Source organism: Crocodylus porosus, unplaced genomic scaffold, assembly GCF_001723895.1.
Source record: "Crocodylus porosus isolate Cpor-Errol unplaced genomic scaffold, CroPor_comp1, whole genome shotgun sequence".
Taxonomy (NCBI): Eukaryota; Metazoa; Chordata; order Crocodylia; family Crocodylidae; genus Crocodylus; species Crocodylus porosus.
The window spans coordinates 62,734,949-62,751,033 of record NW_017728947.1 but is presented as its reverse complement, the minus strand read 5'-3'; the positions used below and the strand labels follow the sequence as shown (position 1 = coordinate 62,751,033).

At 44.2% G+C, this 16,085-nt stretch overlaps 1 protein-coding gene and 1 long non-coding RNA gene across 2 annotated transcripts in view; one reads left to right on the top strand and one right to left on the bottom strand.

Annotated features, from left to right (window-relative positions):
* The window catches only part of LOC109321379, a 24,012-nt gene extending 8,694 nt beyond the window's left edge, over positions 1–15,318 (top strand). Inside the window, exon 3 of the long non-coding RNA XR_002104045.1 lies at positions 15,176–15,318. This is a non-coding gene — a long non-coding RNA (uncharacterized LOC109321379). The remainder of the gene's footprint in view (positions 1–15,175) is intronic.
* The window catches only part of DPH6 (diphthamine biosynthesis 6), a 405,039-nt gene that overhangs the window by 8,839 nt on the left and 380,115 nt on the right, over positions 1–16,085 (bottom strand). The window lies entirely within an intron of this gene.

The following is a 16,085-nucleotide window of genomic DNA, read 5'->3' as shown; positions in this document are numbered from 1 at the left end:
GAAACGTGGTGGGACCCAACGCATGACTGGGCAGTGAATATCAAGGGCTGTACAGGAGGGACAGGACAGGGAGGAAAAGCGCTCTACATTAAGGAGGAATACACATCCTCATCAGGTAGCACAGAGTCAGAGAAGGGGCACACGGAAGTGCTCTGGGTTAGAATACAAGGCAGTCGAGGGGAAAGAGACTTAACGGTGGGGGTCTACTACAGATCACCCAACCAAGGGGAAAAGCTAGACCAGGAATTCTTAAGTCAGCTCACGGAGGTAGTTAGGTCAAAGGACGTGGTCATCACGAATACCCTGAACTTTCCAGACATCTGCTGGGAAGAGCAGTCAGCCAGGTCTGACCGCTCACGTAGGTCCCTGGACCAAATGCAGGACCTCCATCTAACCCAGGAGGTGCATAGCCCCACCAGGGGAGATGCCCTGTTGGACTTGGTGCTGGCCATGGGTGACAGCTTGGTGAGGGGGCTGTGGGTGCTCGACCACCTGGGCAACAGTGATCATCACCTGCTGGAATTCACCATCCAGCGCAAGGTGACAAAGGCCTGCAGCAAGGCAGCAGCCCTAGATTTCAGGAGGGCGGACTTCAATGAGCTAAGGAGAATAGTCGGGGAAGCAGTGAGGTCCCGGAAGGGAGGGGAGCCAGGTGTCCAAAAAGAGTGGTTGCTCCTTAAGGAGATGATCCTCCAAGCCCAAAGGGAGATAATCCCAACACGGATCAAAGGCAGCAGGAGGACACAAAAGCCCCCATGGCTCACCAAAAGCATCCAAGAATATCTTCTAGCTAAAAGGGAAGCATACACCCAATGGAAGGGAGGGGCCAACACCAGGGAGGATTATACTGCGGTTGCTCAGAGATGCAGGGGGGGCAGTCAGGAAGGTCAAGGAGGAGATGGAACTGGGACTAGCTTCCTGGACAAAGGACAGCAAGAAGTCCTTTTTTAAATACCTGGGGGGCAAAAAGAAGGTACTGGGTAATGTGGGGCCCCTGCAAGACACGCTAGGAAATTTGGTCGTCACACCAGATGACAAAGCTAACCTATTTAATGACTTCTTTGCCTCCATTTTCCTGAGCAGGGACCAGATCAGCCCCCCCACTAGGCCCCCCCTCAGGCCCCAGGAGAGGAGCACCTAGGCAATGGGTTAGGGAGAATCTAGTCAGGGAACTTCTGGAGGGACTGGATGTATTCAAATCAGCTGGTCCGGATGATCTCCACCCTAGAGTGCTGAGGGAATTAGCTGATATCATTGCGGGACTCCTGGCATGGCTGTACGAGCACTCATGGTGCTCTGGTGGGGTGCCAGAGGACTGGAAGAGGGCCAGTGTGGTTCCCATCTTCAAAAAATGGAGGAAGGAGGACCCAGGGAACTATAGGCCAGTTAGTCTTACCTCAATCCTGGGTAAGCTTTTTGAGAGAATTATTCTGGCACATGTCCACCAGGGGCCAGCAGGGAGATTATGCTTAGGGGCAACCAACACGGGTTCATTAGAGGCAGGTCCCGTCAGACCAACCTGGTGGCCTTCTACGACCAGGTCACCAAATCCTTAAATGCAGGGGTGGCAGTGGACATAGTCTTTCTGGACTTTCGGAAGGCCTTTGACACTGTCTCTCACCCTATTCTCATTAAGAAACTGGGGGACTGTGGTGTCGACACCTACACAGTCAAATGGGTCACCAGCTGGCTGGAGGACTGCACCCAGAGAGTGGTAGTGGATGGGTGATTTTTGACCTGGAGGGATGTGGGCAGTGGGGTTCCTCAGGGCTCGGTCCTTGGGCCCGCACTGTTCAACATCTTCATCAGTGACTTGGACGAAGGGCTAAAAAGCACTTTGTTCAAATTTTCTGATGACACTAAGATGTGTGGAGAAGTGGGCATGCTAGAAGGGAGGAATAGGCTACAATCAGACCTAGACAGGTTACAGGGGTGGGCAGATGAGAACAGGATGGGATTCAACACAGACAAGTGCAAGGTGATGCACCTGGGGAGGAAGAACTAGCAGCATACCTACAGGCTGGGGAACTCCCTTCTCATCCGTGCAGAGGCAGAAAAGGATCTTGGAGTCATCATTGATGCCAAGATGAACATGGGCCGGGAGTGTGGGGATCCAGTCAGGAAGGCCAACCGCACCTTGTCATGCATCCACAGATGCATCTCAAGCAGGTCCAGGGAGGTGATACTCCCCCTCTATGCGGTACTGGTGAGGCCGCAGCTGGAGTACTGAGTCCAGTTCTGGGCGCCGCACTTCAAGAGGGATGTGGACAACATGGAGAGGGTCCAGAGGAGGGCCACTCGCATGATCAGAGGACAACAGGGCAGGCCCTATGAGGAGAGGCTACGGGACCTGAACCTATTTAGCCTCCACAAGAAAAGGCCGAGGGGGGAATCTAATGGCCTGTTACAAACTAGTCAGGGGGGATCAGCAGGCACTGGGGAAGTCCCTGTTCCCCTGTGCACTACCAGGAGTGACTAGGAATAACGGTCAAAAGCTGGCAGAGGGTAGATTCAGACTAGACATTAGGAGGCGCTACTTCACTGTCAGGGCAGCTAGGATCTGGAACCAACTTCCAAGTGAAGTGGTGCAGGCTCCTACCCTGGGGGTCTTTAAGATGAGGCTTGACAATCATCTTGCTGGGGTCATTTGACTCCAGTACTCTTTCCTGCCATGGCAGGGGGTTGGACTTGATGATCTGCTCAGGTCCCTTCTGACCCTACTAACTATGAAACTATGACCTGTCCACCACTACTCTCTGGGTGTGCCCCATAAGCCAATTTTTTACCCATCCAACTGTGCGGACATCAATGCCACAGTCGCTTAATTTTTTGATGAGAATGGGGTGAGAGACAGTGTCAAAGGCCTTCTTGAAGTCTAGAAAGACTACGTCCATGGCCACACCATCATCCAAGGATTTAGTTACTTGGTCATAAAAGGCAATCAGGTTGGTGAGGCAGGACCTGCCTTTGATGAACCCATGCTGATTGCCCCTGAGCATAATCTCCCCCACTGGCCCCCCAAAGATGTGCTCCTTCATGATTCCCTCCAAGATCTTCCCGAGCACTGTGGTGAGGCTTATAGGCCTATATTTAGTTGGGTCCTCCTTCCTGCCTTTCTTAAAATTTGGGACTACATTAGCTAGTTTCCAATCCTTCAGCACCTGGGCAGATGACCACGAATGCTCATACAGCCGGGCCAACAGCTCCGCGATGACCCCTACCAGCTCCCTCAACACCCTTGGGTGGAGGGCATCTGGACCTGCAGATTTAAAAATGTCCAGCCCTTTCAGAAGATCCCTAACTACAACTGTGCTGACCAAAGGCCTGACAGAATTATCCCCAAGATTGTCCCTACTTCTGGTAGGAGGGATGCCATGAGATTTTACAGTGAGAAACACCAAAACAAGTATGTCACATTATCTTGTCAGCTTCCCATCTGCCACCTGAGGCCAGTGCTGAGGCCAGTGCTGATTTGCCTACCTTTGATGTACAATTCATAGACTTCAGAGTTTAAATTAATGATTAAAATGCACTTTAATATGGAAACATGATGTATATGCTAATTATTATTATATCTTCAACATTATTCAATATGCCTTACATATTTTAATATATACTCTCAAGCCTTTATTTTGGATCTAAGTGGCCAATTGTGCTAAACAGACAGCAGAAACAAATATCCAGTGGCGACTCGTCATTGACACTCAGAATTAAAGAGTAGGACTGTTAAAAGTAAGGACATTGGTGCACTTTGCCATCAGACCTCAAAAATACAATCTGTCATAAAGACTTCACAAGTTGCTTCAAAAGTGCTCTTATGGTATTCTATATCCACATTTCACAATGCTTCTATTTGCATTCAACACCCTGAACATTCACAGGCTGTTAAACAGCAAGTAGACTGTACAATTTGGACATTTTTAAAAGCCCACTGACAAACAATGCATGTGCAGAAAGTAACGCTCCAACCGATACCAGAACTGTATTCAGGAATTAGTTCTTCTTCAAAACCAATGTCTAGTCAGATGCCACAGTACCATTTATACCTGATTCCTAGTTACAAGGGGTCATTTTAGACTTTAAACCCATTAGGCTTCATCTTCATTAGTGTCCCGATGGGGCTACACTTGCCATTTTATTTTTTGGCAACTAGCATACCATAACTTATATAAACAATAGCCATTACAACAACAACAAAAGCAATATGAACACAATTATAATGACCCCAACAACAAAAACAAGAACAATTATAATAATGATGATGCTGAAAGCAACATTCCAGGTGGTAGTTAGCTTTGGATTTTGTTACAAACACATAGATAAAACAACACATTCTCTATTTATCAGGACATGGAATAAAATGAATTTTTGCTACCAGGGGCCGGGGAGTTCTCTCTGCTTCCCATTATCCAAGAGTCCTCTGCCTCTTCCCTCCCTCCTCACTTCCAATGGGGAGGGGAGGAAAGCAGATGGCTCCTTGACAGACCAGCGAGCCCTGGTGAGCTGCCATAGAAACCAGCTGGGATCCTACTGCCAGTGCTACTGAGGAAACAGTAGAGCCGTGTGAAATTTCACCAGCAGTTCTGTTTCGAGCTCGAAACAGCAAAATCAAAATAAAACAGAGAGCTTCGAAACAGCCTTGAAATGAAATGAGGCAAGTTGAAACGTTTTGAAATTTTCAAAACGTTTCGAGTTTCAAAGCTCAAGCTGGGCTTGCCTGCAGGGAAACAGAAACTAAAGAAAGGAGAGGGAGGGGGAAAAGCGGGGAATAATGACTGCTCTCATTATTGACTGTGTAGCTGGCCAGTGACTGCCATCCTTCCCTGGGGTCCCTTCCAATCCCAGTGCTCTGGGGGAAGGATGGAAAAACTGCATAAAAGGCAGTATTGTTTGAACTGCTCTGCTTTCTGCCGTGGTGTCAGTTGAACGAGGGCGCACCTTAACACACACACAGTGTCATCCACCCATATCATGAGTGTTGGCTGTCGGCAGCCGCAGGTGCAGGGCCCCAGAACCCAGAAGCCCCTGCACCTGTCTCCTTGAAAGCTGGCAGACGTTGTGGCCTCAGCAAAGGCTAGCATGCCTGCAGTTTTCACCCTGCTGTGCCTTTACACAGTGTCACCCATGTCACGAGTTTTGCTTGTCAGCAGCTTGAGGTGCAGGTTTCCCGAAACCCGTGTACTTATCTGCCTGAAACTTGGCAAGCTTCTTGCCCTCAGAAGGGGCCACCACTCCTGCATGTTTCATCCGAATGAGGCCAGAAATGACAAAGTTATAGGCTGTTTTGTGCTTCCCCATTATAGCCTATGGGCAAAATGTCGAAACAGTGTTGAAATAGCGAAACTTTCAACAAAATGAAACAGAACAGTAGTTTTGAATCAAAACAAAATTCAAAATGAAACACTGTTCCATCAAAACACATGTCAAAATGGAACAGTGCCATTTATAGCACTACCAGACCCCAAGCACTACCAGGAGTGACTAGGAATAACGGTCACAAGCTGGCAGAGGGTAGATTCAGACTAGACATCAGGAGGCGCTACTTCACTGTCAGGGCGGCTAGGATCTGGAACCAACTTCCAAGCGAAGTGGTGCTGGCTCCTGCCCTGGGGGTCTTTAAGACATGGCTAGATAAACACCTTGCTGGGGTCGTTTGACCCCAGTACTCTTTCCTGCCATAGCAGGGGGTCAGACTCGATCTGCTCAGGTCCCTTCTGACCCTACAAACTATGAAACTATGAGACTATAATCTCACACCACCCTAGGAAACTGCTGTCCTGCCACCACCAGTGCAGCAACATTGGCAAAAGCTATCACAGCAGCAGCAGCAGCACCAATGCCAGCACCACCAATGTCACAGGAGCACTGGCAACAGCAGGTGCCTATGTGGTAGTGATGACAGCTGGGAAGAGCAGCAGCTCCAAAACACAGCCCCTGCCCCAACAGCCAGTGACCTGGCTCACTGACAAACTCCCCTAGAGCGCAGGGAGGAAACGGGAGGGTGCAGCCTCTTATCGCCTTCTTGCTGTAGTGTGCCTTTGAGGCAAATTTGTTCTGCTCCAGCCAAGGGGCTCTGCGTGTGTGCACACTCCCAAAGCAATCCATTTTTGAAACACCACAAGTTCCCTTTGTAGTACTACAAATGAACATGTGTCCAAGGCCTATAATATAGGAATAAATATAACCTGAAGGCTGCAACTTTCTTAACTTTTATTGCCAACATGTACATGGGTTATATTGTTTCCTACTGCTATTCACACCCTGGCAATCTGCTCTAGCAACTACTGTAAACATTATGCAATGGCTAAAGACTGAAACAAAGGGGGAATTCTCACTACACTGACCAAGAAAATGGCATTCTCCACATACTTACAGTGGAAGAGGGGGCCTTTATTTTTCTGGATCCCTTCTCTATTAAATGCTTCTGACAGAGCAGGGTAAATATGGCAGTCCTGGAACCAGGTTATCTTCATATATGAAAACAGAGTGCCAGATAGCAAAAAAACAAAACAAAACAAAACAAGAAAAGAAAAGAAAATATTCTAAGTGGCAATGAGCAGCCATAGGTTTCTTCCTTTTGTACCACATATAGACCCCAAAGGCAACCACAAGAAGGTTGGGGGAGGCAGAGGCCAACTTCAGAGATGCTCCCCCTTCCCAACTCTGAAGGACGCTACAAGTTGGACAGTCTTCTGACCAGCTCTCTGTCCCCTCTGCTCGAAGGGGTGCTAGTTGGAAGAAAGGCATGCTCTTATAAAGAACGTATTAATATTGACAAGAACCCTACTCTTCTATAGCTGAGTCACTTGGCTGAGAAACTGGGATTCTCTTTTTGTAGACTGTAGTTAATAAATTTTTCAGTATCTGAAATAAATTTAATAGACCAAAAAGTTATTTTTAGTGTTGGTTCGATTGTGGGCCTGTCAGCCTTGGCAGTGCATCTCTTTTATCAGGCCGCCAAGTTAATTTGTTTTGTTTTTCAGAGTAAAGTTTGCTTAAAGACCAGTTTCAGAAAAGTCACTCGCTGTGGGTGTTAATTAGAGCTTTGCAGACTCTGAAGCATTTGGTTTATGTTCATTTTCACTAAACCCTGTAATTCAAGTCAGAAGGGGAAGGGAGTAAACCAATCCCTTTCTATTCACTTAAAGGTCTGAGTGTGACTCAACCAAACCTACAAGAGAACCTCTTTTCCCTCCCTCTTTTGGGGCCTCACTCTTTGTCCCTCTCTTAAAGTTTACAATTATGCTTAGCATTTATAGAGAGCTCTCTGTTTTTAAGGCAATGCATGAAAATATATATTCAGAATATCTATATGAGGTAGGGAAGGCTTAAGAAGCATCTGCTTCCTGCTGACATTTTCAGCGGGCCCTCTACACAGATCACAGAAAAAAATCATCAATCATTAGCATCATTTCCTCTGATTTTTTTCTGGGACAGGGTGATATAATTTCCTTCCCTTTCCTGGGGTCAGGGAATGACTTGAGCCCAACTTCAAAGACAGTACAGGTACGAAATATATATATACAGTTTACATCTACTGCTACCAGACTCTCAAGGCCAGATAGCAACTCCGAAGCTTAGTGAAGTAACTTTCCTAGATATCACACTTAGACCCATGGATAAAGTATAGGGGGCAGGGATCGTGGCTGCAGTGATACCCCAGCCCTGGGAGTTTCACGTACCCCAAAGGCTGGGGTACCATAGCAGCTGTGATGCCTCAGCTGCTGGGACCCAGCTGTGTCCTGGCACCCATCGTCCTCAGCTACTGAGGCTGAGAGTCCTCTCAGCTGTGGGACTCCCATCTCTGGCCTGGCATGGTGCACCCCTGTGAGCCCCGTGAGCTCATGAGACTCCCAGCTGTAGGGAAGACCCTGCCACATATGCAAATTAAAGCTCCATAGCAATCAGCTATAAAGTTAGTACACATTTTCCAGGGCTAACTTAATAGCTGGTTAGAGCATTTTATTGTGTGATAGGAACTTTGCATGTATATTTGGTCTCCAGGTAATTGTGCATTTGTACTTGGTCTTCAGTTAAAAGCAAGATACGTGTAATGTGTAGAGGTGGCCCAGTTCCCATAATTGACTGGCTTGAGAGTTGGAGTGAGCTGGCTGGGTGAGGATGCTTGAGTGGAGTTCATGAATATTTCAGCTATGTAATATCCTCTCCCCAGCTATGTGAAAAAGTATCCAATCTTCAATTCAAAGTTGTTTAGTTTTTTATGTAAGTATTTCACAAAGCTATATTATCCATGTGTCAGACACACCTATAATGTCATAGCAGTAAGCAAACAAATCAGCCACAATCACCAATGGCCCATTTTTATACAGCTAATTACAATTAGAATATAAAATATCATTCCTAAGATATTTATACCCCTGCGTAGCTCTCTCTGGATACATATAGTCATCTTCTGACTTCACAGTACCAATCAAATTAGTTACTTTATTATGCATATCAGTGGCAGATCATGGAAGGAAATATGACACTTTTAAAGATAAACAAATGTTGCTGAGTTCATTTGCATATTAGTTATGGCTATTTCTCAGTAAAGGAATTAGGATTTAGCTTTCATAATAATTCTTTTAAGCTGCTGGCTGCAGTTTAGAGAACATCAGCACAGCATGTAAAACTCATTGCTCTGTGCTCTCTAGTGTTCCATTTTTAGCAATGTCCTATATACAGGTTACTGAAGATAGTCAGCCTATACAAGGTTAAAAATTTGCACTTTTTTTAAAACATCACTATCTTATACCCTAAATAAAGAAACATTAACACATTCCCTTCCAATACTCACAGAGAAAACTTAATATAATTTCAAGAGGAAAGGAGGAACTGAACTTTTTTGAGTATGACTGATGACGGATGACCATATCTGAAAAGTGAATGATTTTGTTTATTCTAAGGTATGATAGAGTGCAAAGATCACAAGCCTATTTTCTCTGTAGAACAACTTCCAGGGTTTTCAAGCACTATATAAAATTCTGTCTTTAGGGCCTATTCTCTTTTTATGGTTACTGACTTTCTAAGTCAGCTGCATCCAAAGCCTTTGGGGGGCAAAGGGCGGGATGACAACAGTTTGAAAAGAGTTATGAGTAGGGGTAGATTATTATACAGGTATAAAATAGAAGAACCAATTTTTCATGATGCATTCCCAATACATACAGGCACTCATTTGCTTGTACAGAAACCTGAACTTGCCTTTGCAAATGATGCAAGCTGTATAACTCTCTGCTATTTCACACACACAGCTACCTGTCTTATGTTGAAATGCAGATTTTTCTATGTGAAAAGTTACCAGTACGTAAATATTGGGGATTTTTTATTTATTTATGCTAAATTGAAAATGTACCCTTAAAGCTATTAACTGCAACAGCAAGTGTGCAGCGATGATAACACTTGCTTTTTTTAAATCTCTGTATCTGTTTTACAGCTGCTTGCTACAGCCCTCAGTCCCAGAGCATTAACTGACACTGAAACTACCTTGCACAGATTTGTAAAATCTGGGACAGTTGATAGCTCTGCCCTCCAGGTGAGGTTTGGGGACACTGGTGGGGCAGTGCACAGTAAGACTTGCCTGTTCCTGCCGGTAAAAAAGGACTGTTCCTTTTCCCAGACTGTCAATCTGGCACCTTTCACAAATGTTAAAGTCACTTAAATATTTTTTAAAGAAGCTGTCATGAGACATACTGAAGCAAATATGTCCTTCAGTGATGATACATAGGCTCAGTTGTAACAATGTTTGTTAAGTGCTTTGACATCCCAGGATGATATGTTCTAATTCCAACATTTGTTGGTTTGTTCAATTCCTCTGGTAAGAACATTCTAAAATTGGAGAGCTTTGGAAACACCTAATTAGACATAATGTGACCTACTGGCTAAATCTGACTGCAAGAAAGGCATATAAAAAATTACATGTATATTGGGTGTCAAAATGTAGCTTGCTAATAATAGAAAAAGTGTCTGAAAAAATATTGTAGTTCAACAGTTAACATCTTAAACTGGTTCAGGAGATGATGATACATATCATACTGCATAAAGAACACCTGTTGTTCCTCAAATTAACACATGATAATTCAAAATAATACTGAAGCAGTAATGAATCCTAGTTACCAGATCCTTAGTCGGTATATGTTGGAAATACGTTCATTTGCACCTGCTGAGGTGCTGGGTCATTATTTAGATATACAGTACGTGTAAGCTGGTGAGCTTATTTCTAGATGGTTACTATTATAACAAGCACTGAACTTCTAAATCACCTTGCAGAGTATAGCAATAAAGTGAGATAAAACTATATTGAAACCTGTTAAGTACACAAGATTGTTGTACATCATTTCTATTGATCCAGATCTGGCTTTAAGGTACAGTTTAATCAAAGTTGTTTGGAAAAGAGAAAATGGATGGTTCATGTGATCACTCATAAAATGCAAAAACTTTCCACACAGATCCAGATTCATAATGACTGAAATTCACTACTATTGTATCCAGTGAGTTTTGTGAAATCAGTCATAGGCTTCTCAGTCTCGAGTATTATTGAACGTAGGAATATATTAGTAATACTGTATTTGGTTTTGGATGAATAGCTCAATTATTGTTATGTGCAAGGCATTTAATTATATAGGGTGTGCTATGACCAATGAATAATTATTAGGCTGATTGCCACTTACTTACTTCCATCTGATCTAGCAGACTTAGAGCAGCACTAAGAGCAAACTCTGCATCTGGCAGAGAGCAAGTGCTCCATGTTCAAAGTGGAGGAAGAAGAAAAAATAATCTGCTCTTTTTATGGGCTCCAGTGAAGGGGAGTAAATGTCATATCATTTGCACGTGAAGATCCTGCTCAAATACCTCACTGATGACTAAGATTGTGGTGATCCCTCTCCTGGCTTCTGGCAGCATGAGCTCTATAGCTAGATATATACATGGTGAAGTACAATTGGGAAAGGTACACAAATGAATCAAAATACAGCCAAAGAATTGTAGCACTCATATGCTACATTGCCAGTTGCTGGGCTCTAGTCACACATCTAGCTCTCAATTTTGTGAATTAATTTTGGATCCCAACTCTGTCTGAGATGCCATTACAAAACACTCTACAGAGTAACAGACAGTGCCTGTCCCATAGACTCTGCAATCAAAAACAGAAAAAATGGACACAATGGGGAAAGGAAATATAACTGCAGTTTCACAGATAGGAAACAAAGTTTTGGGAAACTGCGATTTCCCAGACCAACACATTTGAGTTCATGGCAAAACTAACAACTGACCCCACAGCTCCAATCTCAGTCAAGTCCCTTAACCACAAGGCTCTCCTCTCTTCTAATGTCATGAAGGCGTGCAGCCTTGCAGGCAATCTTAAGTGACCATGAACAGACACATATTCTTTCAAACTGTCATGTTTGCTCTGTAGGTCAATGTTAGGGAACACAAAAGCTTTTACTGGGTGCAAACAAGCGTTCAAATCACCCAATTCAGGCTAAGTGGCTTACTTTGAGCTCCTTAAATCTGAGTTGGGTTCTGCTGCATGCAGGCATTCACTGGGACAGCTGGAGGTAATTCAAAGTGGGAGGGGCTAATGGGATTAGGCAGGAGGAGGGGACGGGCTGTGAATGTGTGCAGGTGTTTGTTAGGCTGGGCTAACCCACTTTAGAACGAGACAGCCCAGGCCAATGTAAATGTAGTTTATAAGAACATAGGAACTGCCATTTACTGGGTCAGACCATAGTTCCATCCTGCCCACTATCCTCTGTCACACAGCGGCAGAAAGCAGATGCTGAAAGAGAAAGTGAACTGGGTATGACCAGGGTTTTTGCCCCACTATTCCTCTGTCTCTTGTAGCCTCCAGTATTTAAGGTCTAGGCAGTTCCAATTCAAAGGCCGTATCCCTAACTCCCATGCTCAATAGCTGCTGTTGCCCCTCCAAGAACCTGTCCAATCCTTTTCTGAATCTGGCTAAACTGTCAGCATCCATATTTAGTAGCAATGAGTTGCACACTTCAATTACACACTGGGCCTGTCTACATGAGACATTTACTGTGCAGTAGACTAATTAGATGTGTAGTAAATGTCACATGTCTACATGTTCACTCCTATTAGGCTGGAGTAAACTAATACTACTTGTAAATACAAGTATTATCCTGTTGCAGAGCTTTTTTACTTCATGGTAGTGCACAGGTAAGTGTTGCCTCAGCTGGCTGGGGCATAATGGTGCCTCAACGTGGGGGCTGCCTGCTGGCTAACCCTGAGCTGAAGAGCCCTTGTGCCCCAGCCAGCTCCTCTGCAGCATGGTGAGTCGGGGGGACAGCTCCAGGCTGGCAGGCTGACCCCTGGGGTCCCCTGCCAGCTAGAGCTGCTCCAACCTGACTCAAAGTACTACGGTCCTGGGCACATGGGAAGATGTGGCACCTGGGAGAAATTAACTCTGGAGTTTATTTACACACATTAATTGCACATTTAGATGCACTCACAGTGTGAAAAAGAACTTCCTTCAATTAGTTTTAATCTTACTACATATTAGTTTCATTTTGTGACCCCCTAGGTCCCATATTGTGTAAATAATAAACCCATATTTACTTTGTCTTTGCCATTTAATATTTTGAAACTTACTATGTCCTCCCTCAAATGTTTCTTTTCTAAACTTGATAGGCTTAGCATCTTTAGCTTCTCCTCATGTGGAAGCCCCTCCATACCACTAATTATCCTTGTTATCATTCTCTGCACCTTCTCTGGTTCTTCGATATCCTTTGTGAGGTGTGGGGGCCAGAAATGGGCACAGTATTCAAGGTGTGAATGCACCATGGATTTAGTTCACCTCCTGAGATGAACTAACTTAGATAAGGCAAACCATTTTAGGCAATCTAAACCCTGTGAATGCCTGCATGATTGGGCATTTTGACTGACCTAAACATGATCAGATCAATCTAAATGTAATGCTTGTATGTACCCATTTTGGCTACATGTACTGTAACTATTCTGGGGTGAGAAGATTTCAGTCTTCAAAGTACTCTGCAACGTTTCCACTAGTACTGAATTTCAGAATTGGCAAAAAGCTATTTAGGAGAGAATTTGCTGATGGGCTCAGATAAAAATAATTTATTACATGCTCCAGGGGCACAGTCATATAAGAACTTAAATACTCAGTGTTATTATATACTGTATATCATATTGTATAATAAAGAGTTCTACAACTGAAGAAAATCTGTAAGGCATAAAAAAGAAAGGATCACGATCAGCTTGGAATTATGAAAAACAGTACAAAAATATGGATTCTGGTCACTCATTTTAAAATTACTTTTATGAAGAGCCTTTTGGCATTCCTAGGATGATACAGTTTCGTGTAATTCTTGTATGCTTCAATTTGTAGTCACGTCTGGCAAATACAAATACTACACTATTATAAACAGAGTATTTTAAAAATAAATGTAAAAAACAGGCTGGAACTGACCTTCTGCCTAAGGGTTCTCCTGGCATGAAACAGGATTTCCACAGATGCTTCTTATGTGACTCAGCACTCACAAAGCACAACAGTGATTCAGCAGCATCAAACTGTTTTATCACTCAGCATTCAGTGAAAGGGAATTTCTAGTTCTGGAGCCGTAAGCCACATGTCTACCAAGTGCCATAGTGGACATTTCCTTAAACGGATATTGGATTAATGAAACTAGGAATGCTCAGAAAGAAAGCTGATGTGATGTTTTAATCACTTTTAAGCAACATGAAGAGCGAATGATGGAGAGCTGACCTTTATCTTGGCAAGGAAGAGTCCCCAACAAACAAGGCCAAGTTATAAGGCAGAGTGAAGCAAGGTTTTGATTTATCTTAGAACCTGTTTCTGAAAAGATGTGCTCTCTGGTACAATATTTGGTTTTAAAAATGTTTCAGCAGCACTAGAAGGAAATGAACTATCCAATAAGAGATTCCAATTTCAACGATACCCTTGTGATCCCCTCTTTGGTCAACAGTGATACTCTATGCCATGGGCCTTAACTTGTCAGTAAACATCATACCTTCTATACTGTGGAACATGGCAGTAAGGAGGACAGGCTACAGAAGACCTGAAATTGTCTAGAAAAGATACGTGTTCTCCAAAGACAATATAATTCAATAGATGCCATGTTATTTTATCTCAGATGAATCAACTATGGGGGGGTTTTTTTAGGGTTTTTTTTTTAAGTTTCACTGAGCCCGTAGAGATTAGATTTCAATCACACTAAGGTGGAAAGATTCATTAGAATCAGGTCACCACCTTCTTTTAATTCCATAGAGAAAGCGCATGGGAAAGGGTAATGGGAAAAGTTTTCAACTAGCAATGATCACGCCTCAGTTCAACCTCACAGGCTACTATTACAAGCTGAATTTGTACCATATTACTTTGCTGGGCTGAACAACCTCATCTATGCACCACCATGTAATCACTAGGGTGCATCCGCATGAGCAGAAATGTATTGGTGCTGCTGTTAGTTGTCCCTGGATATGCCCCTGCATGCATGCTCTTGTGTGTGGCAAATTGCCCTTGCTGGGGTAGGGCAGCCCAGGTGCTGGACCTAGCAGCCTTACTTGAGGTCCTGGGGGCCTCTTGGGGCTGCAACAGCAGTGATCTGGGCACAAGGAGCCCAGCCAGCACTGGGTGGCCAGGCTCCAATTTCAGGTGATGCACTGTTTTTTTTTTGGTGTTGTTTTTTTTTTTTGATACTAGGAATTTCTGGTGTCAAAACCCCCCTGCTGTGCTGCAAATTAGCAATGCAGTGAACGTGTGCACGAGGCCAAGCGACAGACATTACACATAAACTGGTTTAAGTGACCAGAAACTGGTTTAAGCCTGTAACAGAACAGAAGTTCAATGCACATAAACCAGTTTGAAAATGGCTGAAACCAGTTTGAGATACACCTGGTTGAATGTAGTATCAGACTTAACTGACTTGGGTCAAACGAGTTTATGCAATGTCTGTCCCAGACCCTTTGCTGGTTTAAATTAAACCAGGCACTTGCAGCATCCTGACATGCTCTCTGGGCTGGGCAGAGCCCTCTGCTCCACAGCAGAGCTGGCCTCTCCCCTCTGCTCCCTCTCCCCTCTGGCTGGAGCTCCAGCAGAGACTTACAGGCACAGCAGGGTCTGCTGGCTTCCCCATGCCCCCTCTCCTCCTCCCAATACTCCCTGCTTAAGTGCAGACTGTAGCCAGCATATGGCATGCTAGTTAATGCTGTGTAAAGCAGATAGGACAGAGTCCGCATAGGGGTTTTTGGAGGTAATCAGCAACTCAGATGATAATGTCCCTGCATTCCTTCCTTTGGAAAAGGAAGACAAGGTTCTTTGGGTAAATCTGATATCTTTTATTAGACCACCTAAGAAGTTGGAAAAATTTTCTTAGCAAGCTTTTGGGTTTAAAAACCCTTCATCAGGCTGAGGAAGCATCTGCAGTTGGTGTGTACTCTTCCTGTATAGAATGAATAGTAAAGAAACCAGAGGCTGATATGTATTTTCCTTTGGAAAAAGCTGTTTAAGAAGAGCTTGTAATGGGTGAGGCTTTGTTTTCTGATGGGGTATTAAGTGCTGATAACAGAGCTGATAAATACTCTGTTATCAAGGGTGTTGGGGGGCTCTCCCTAATCACAGTGTCCTGCCGAGCCTGGCCACACCCGACTCAGCTCAGCCCTGTAGAAGGGAAGGGAGGGTGGCTCTAGTGCTCCCTGGCTTCTAGCCCGAGCCACTGCAGGCATGTGCCTGCATTTCTGAGATGTCTGTCTGGTTACAAAACTGATTTAGTCTAGTCAGGTTAGACTAACCTGCAAAGATTGAAACAATTCAGGCTCAGGCTTTTTGAATGTCTGTCCCTAGCCATGAAGTTCTGTACAGCATGTGGTGCTGCAAACAGGTTTGTGGCACTGCAAACCATGTGTGCACATGCATGGGGATGCACCCCTGTGGTCATTAAAGCTCTAAGGTATCTGATACAATGAAAAGGTGAAACACGATGAAGAACAAGCTTTTTGCTTTCTTTTCTTCCCAGTTCAGTTAAAAATCATTACCTGGATTTAGTTACTTTATTGAAGGGTTAATGCTAAATAAATTAATCTTTGTGCAACTT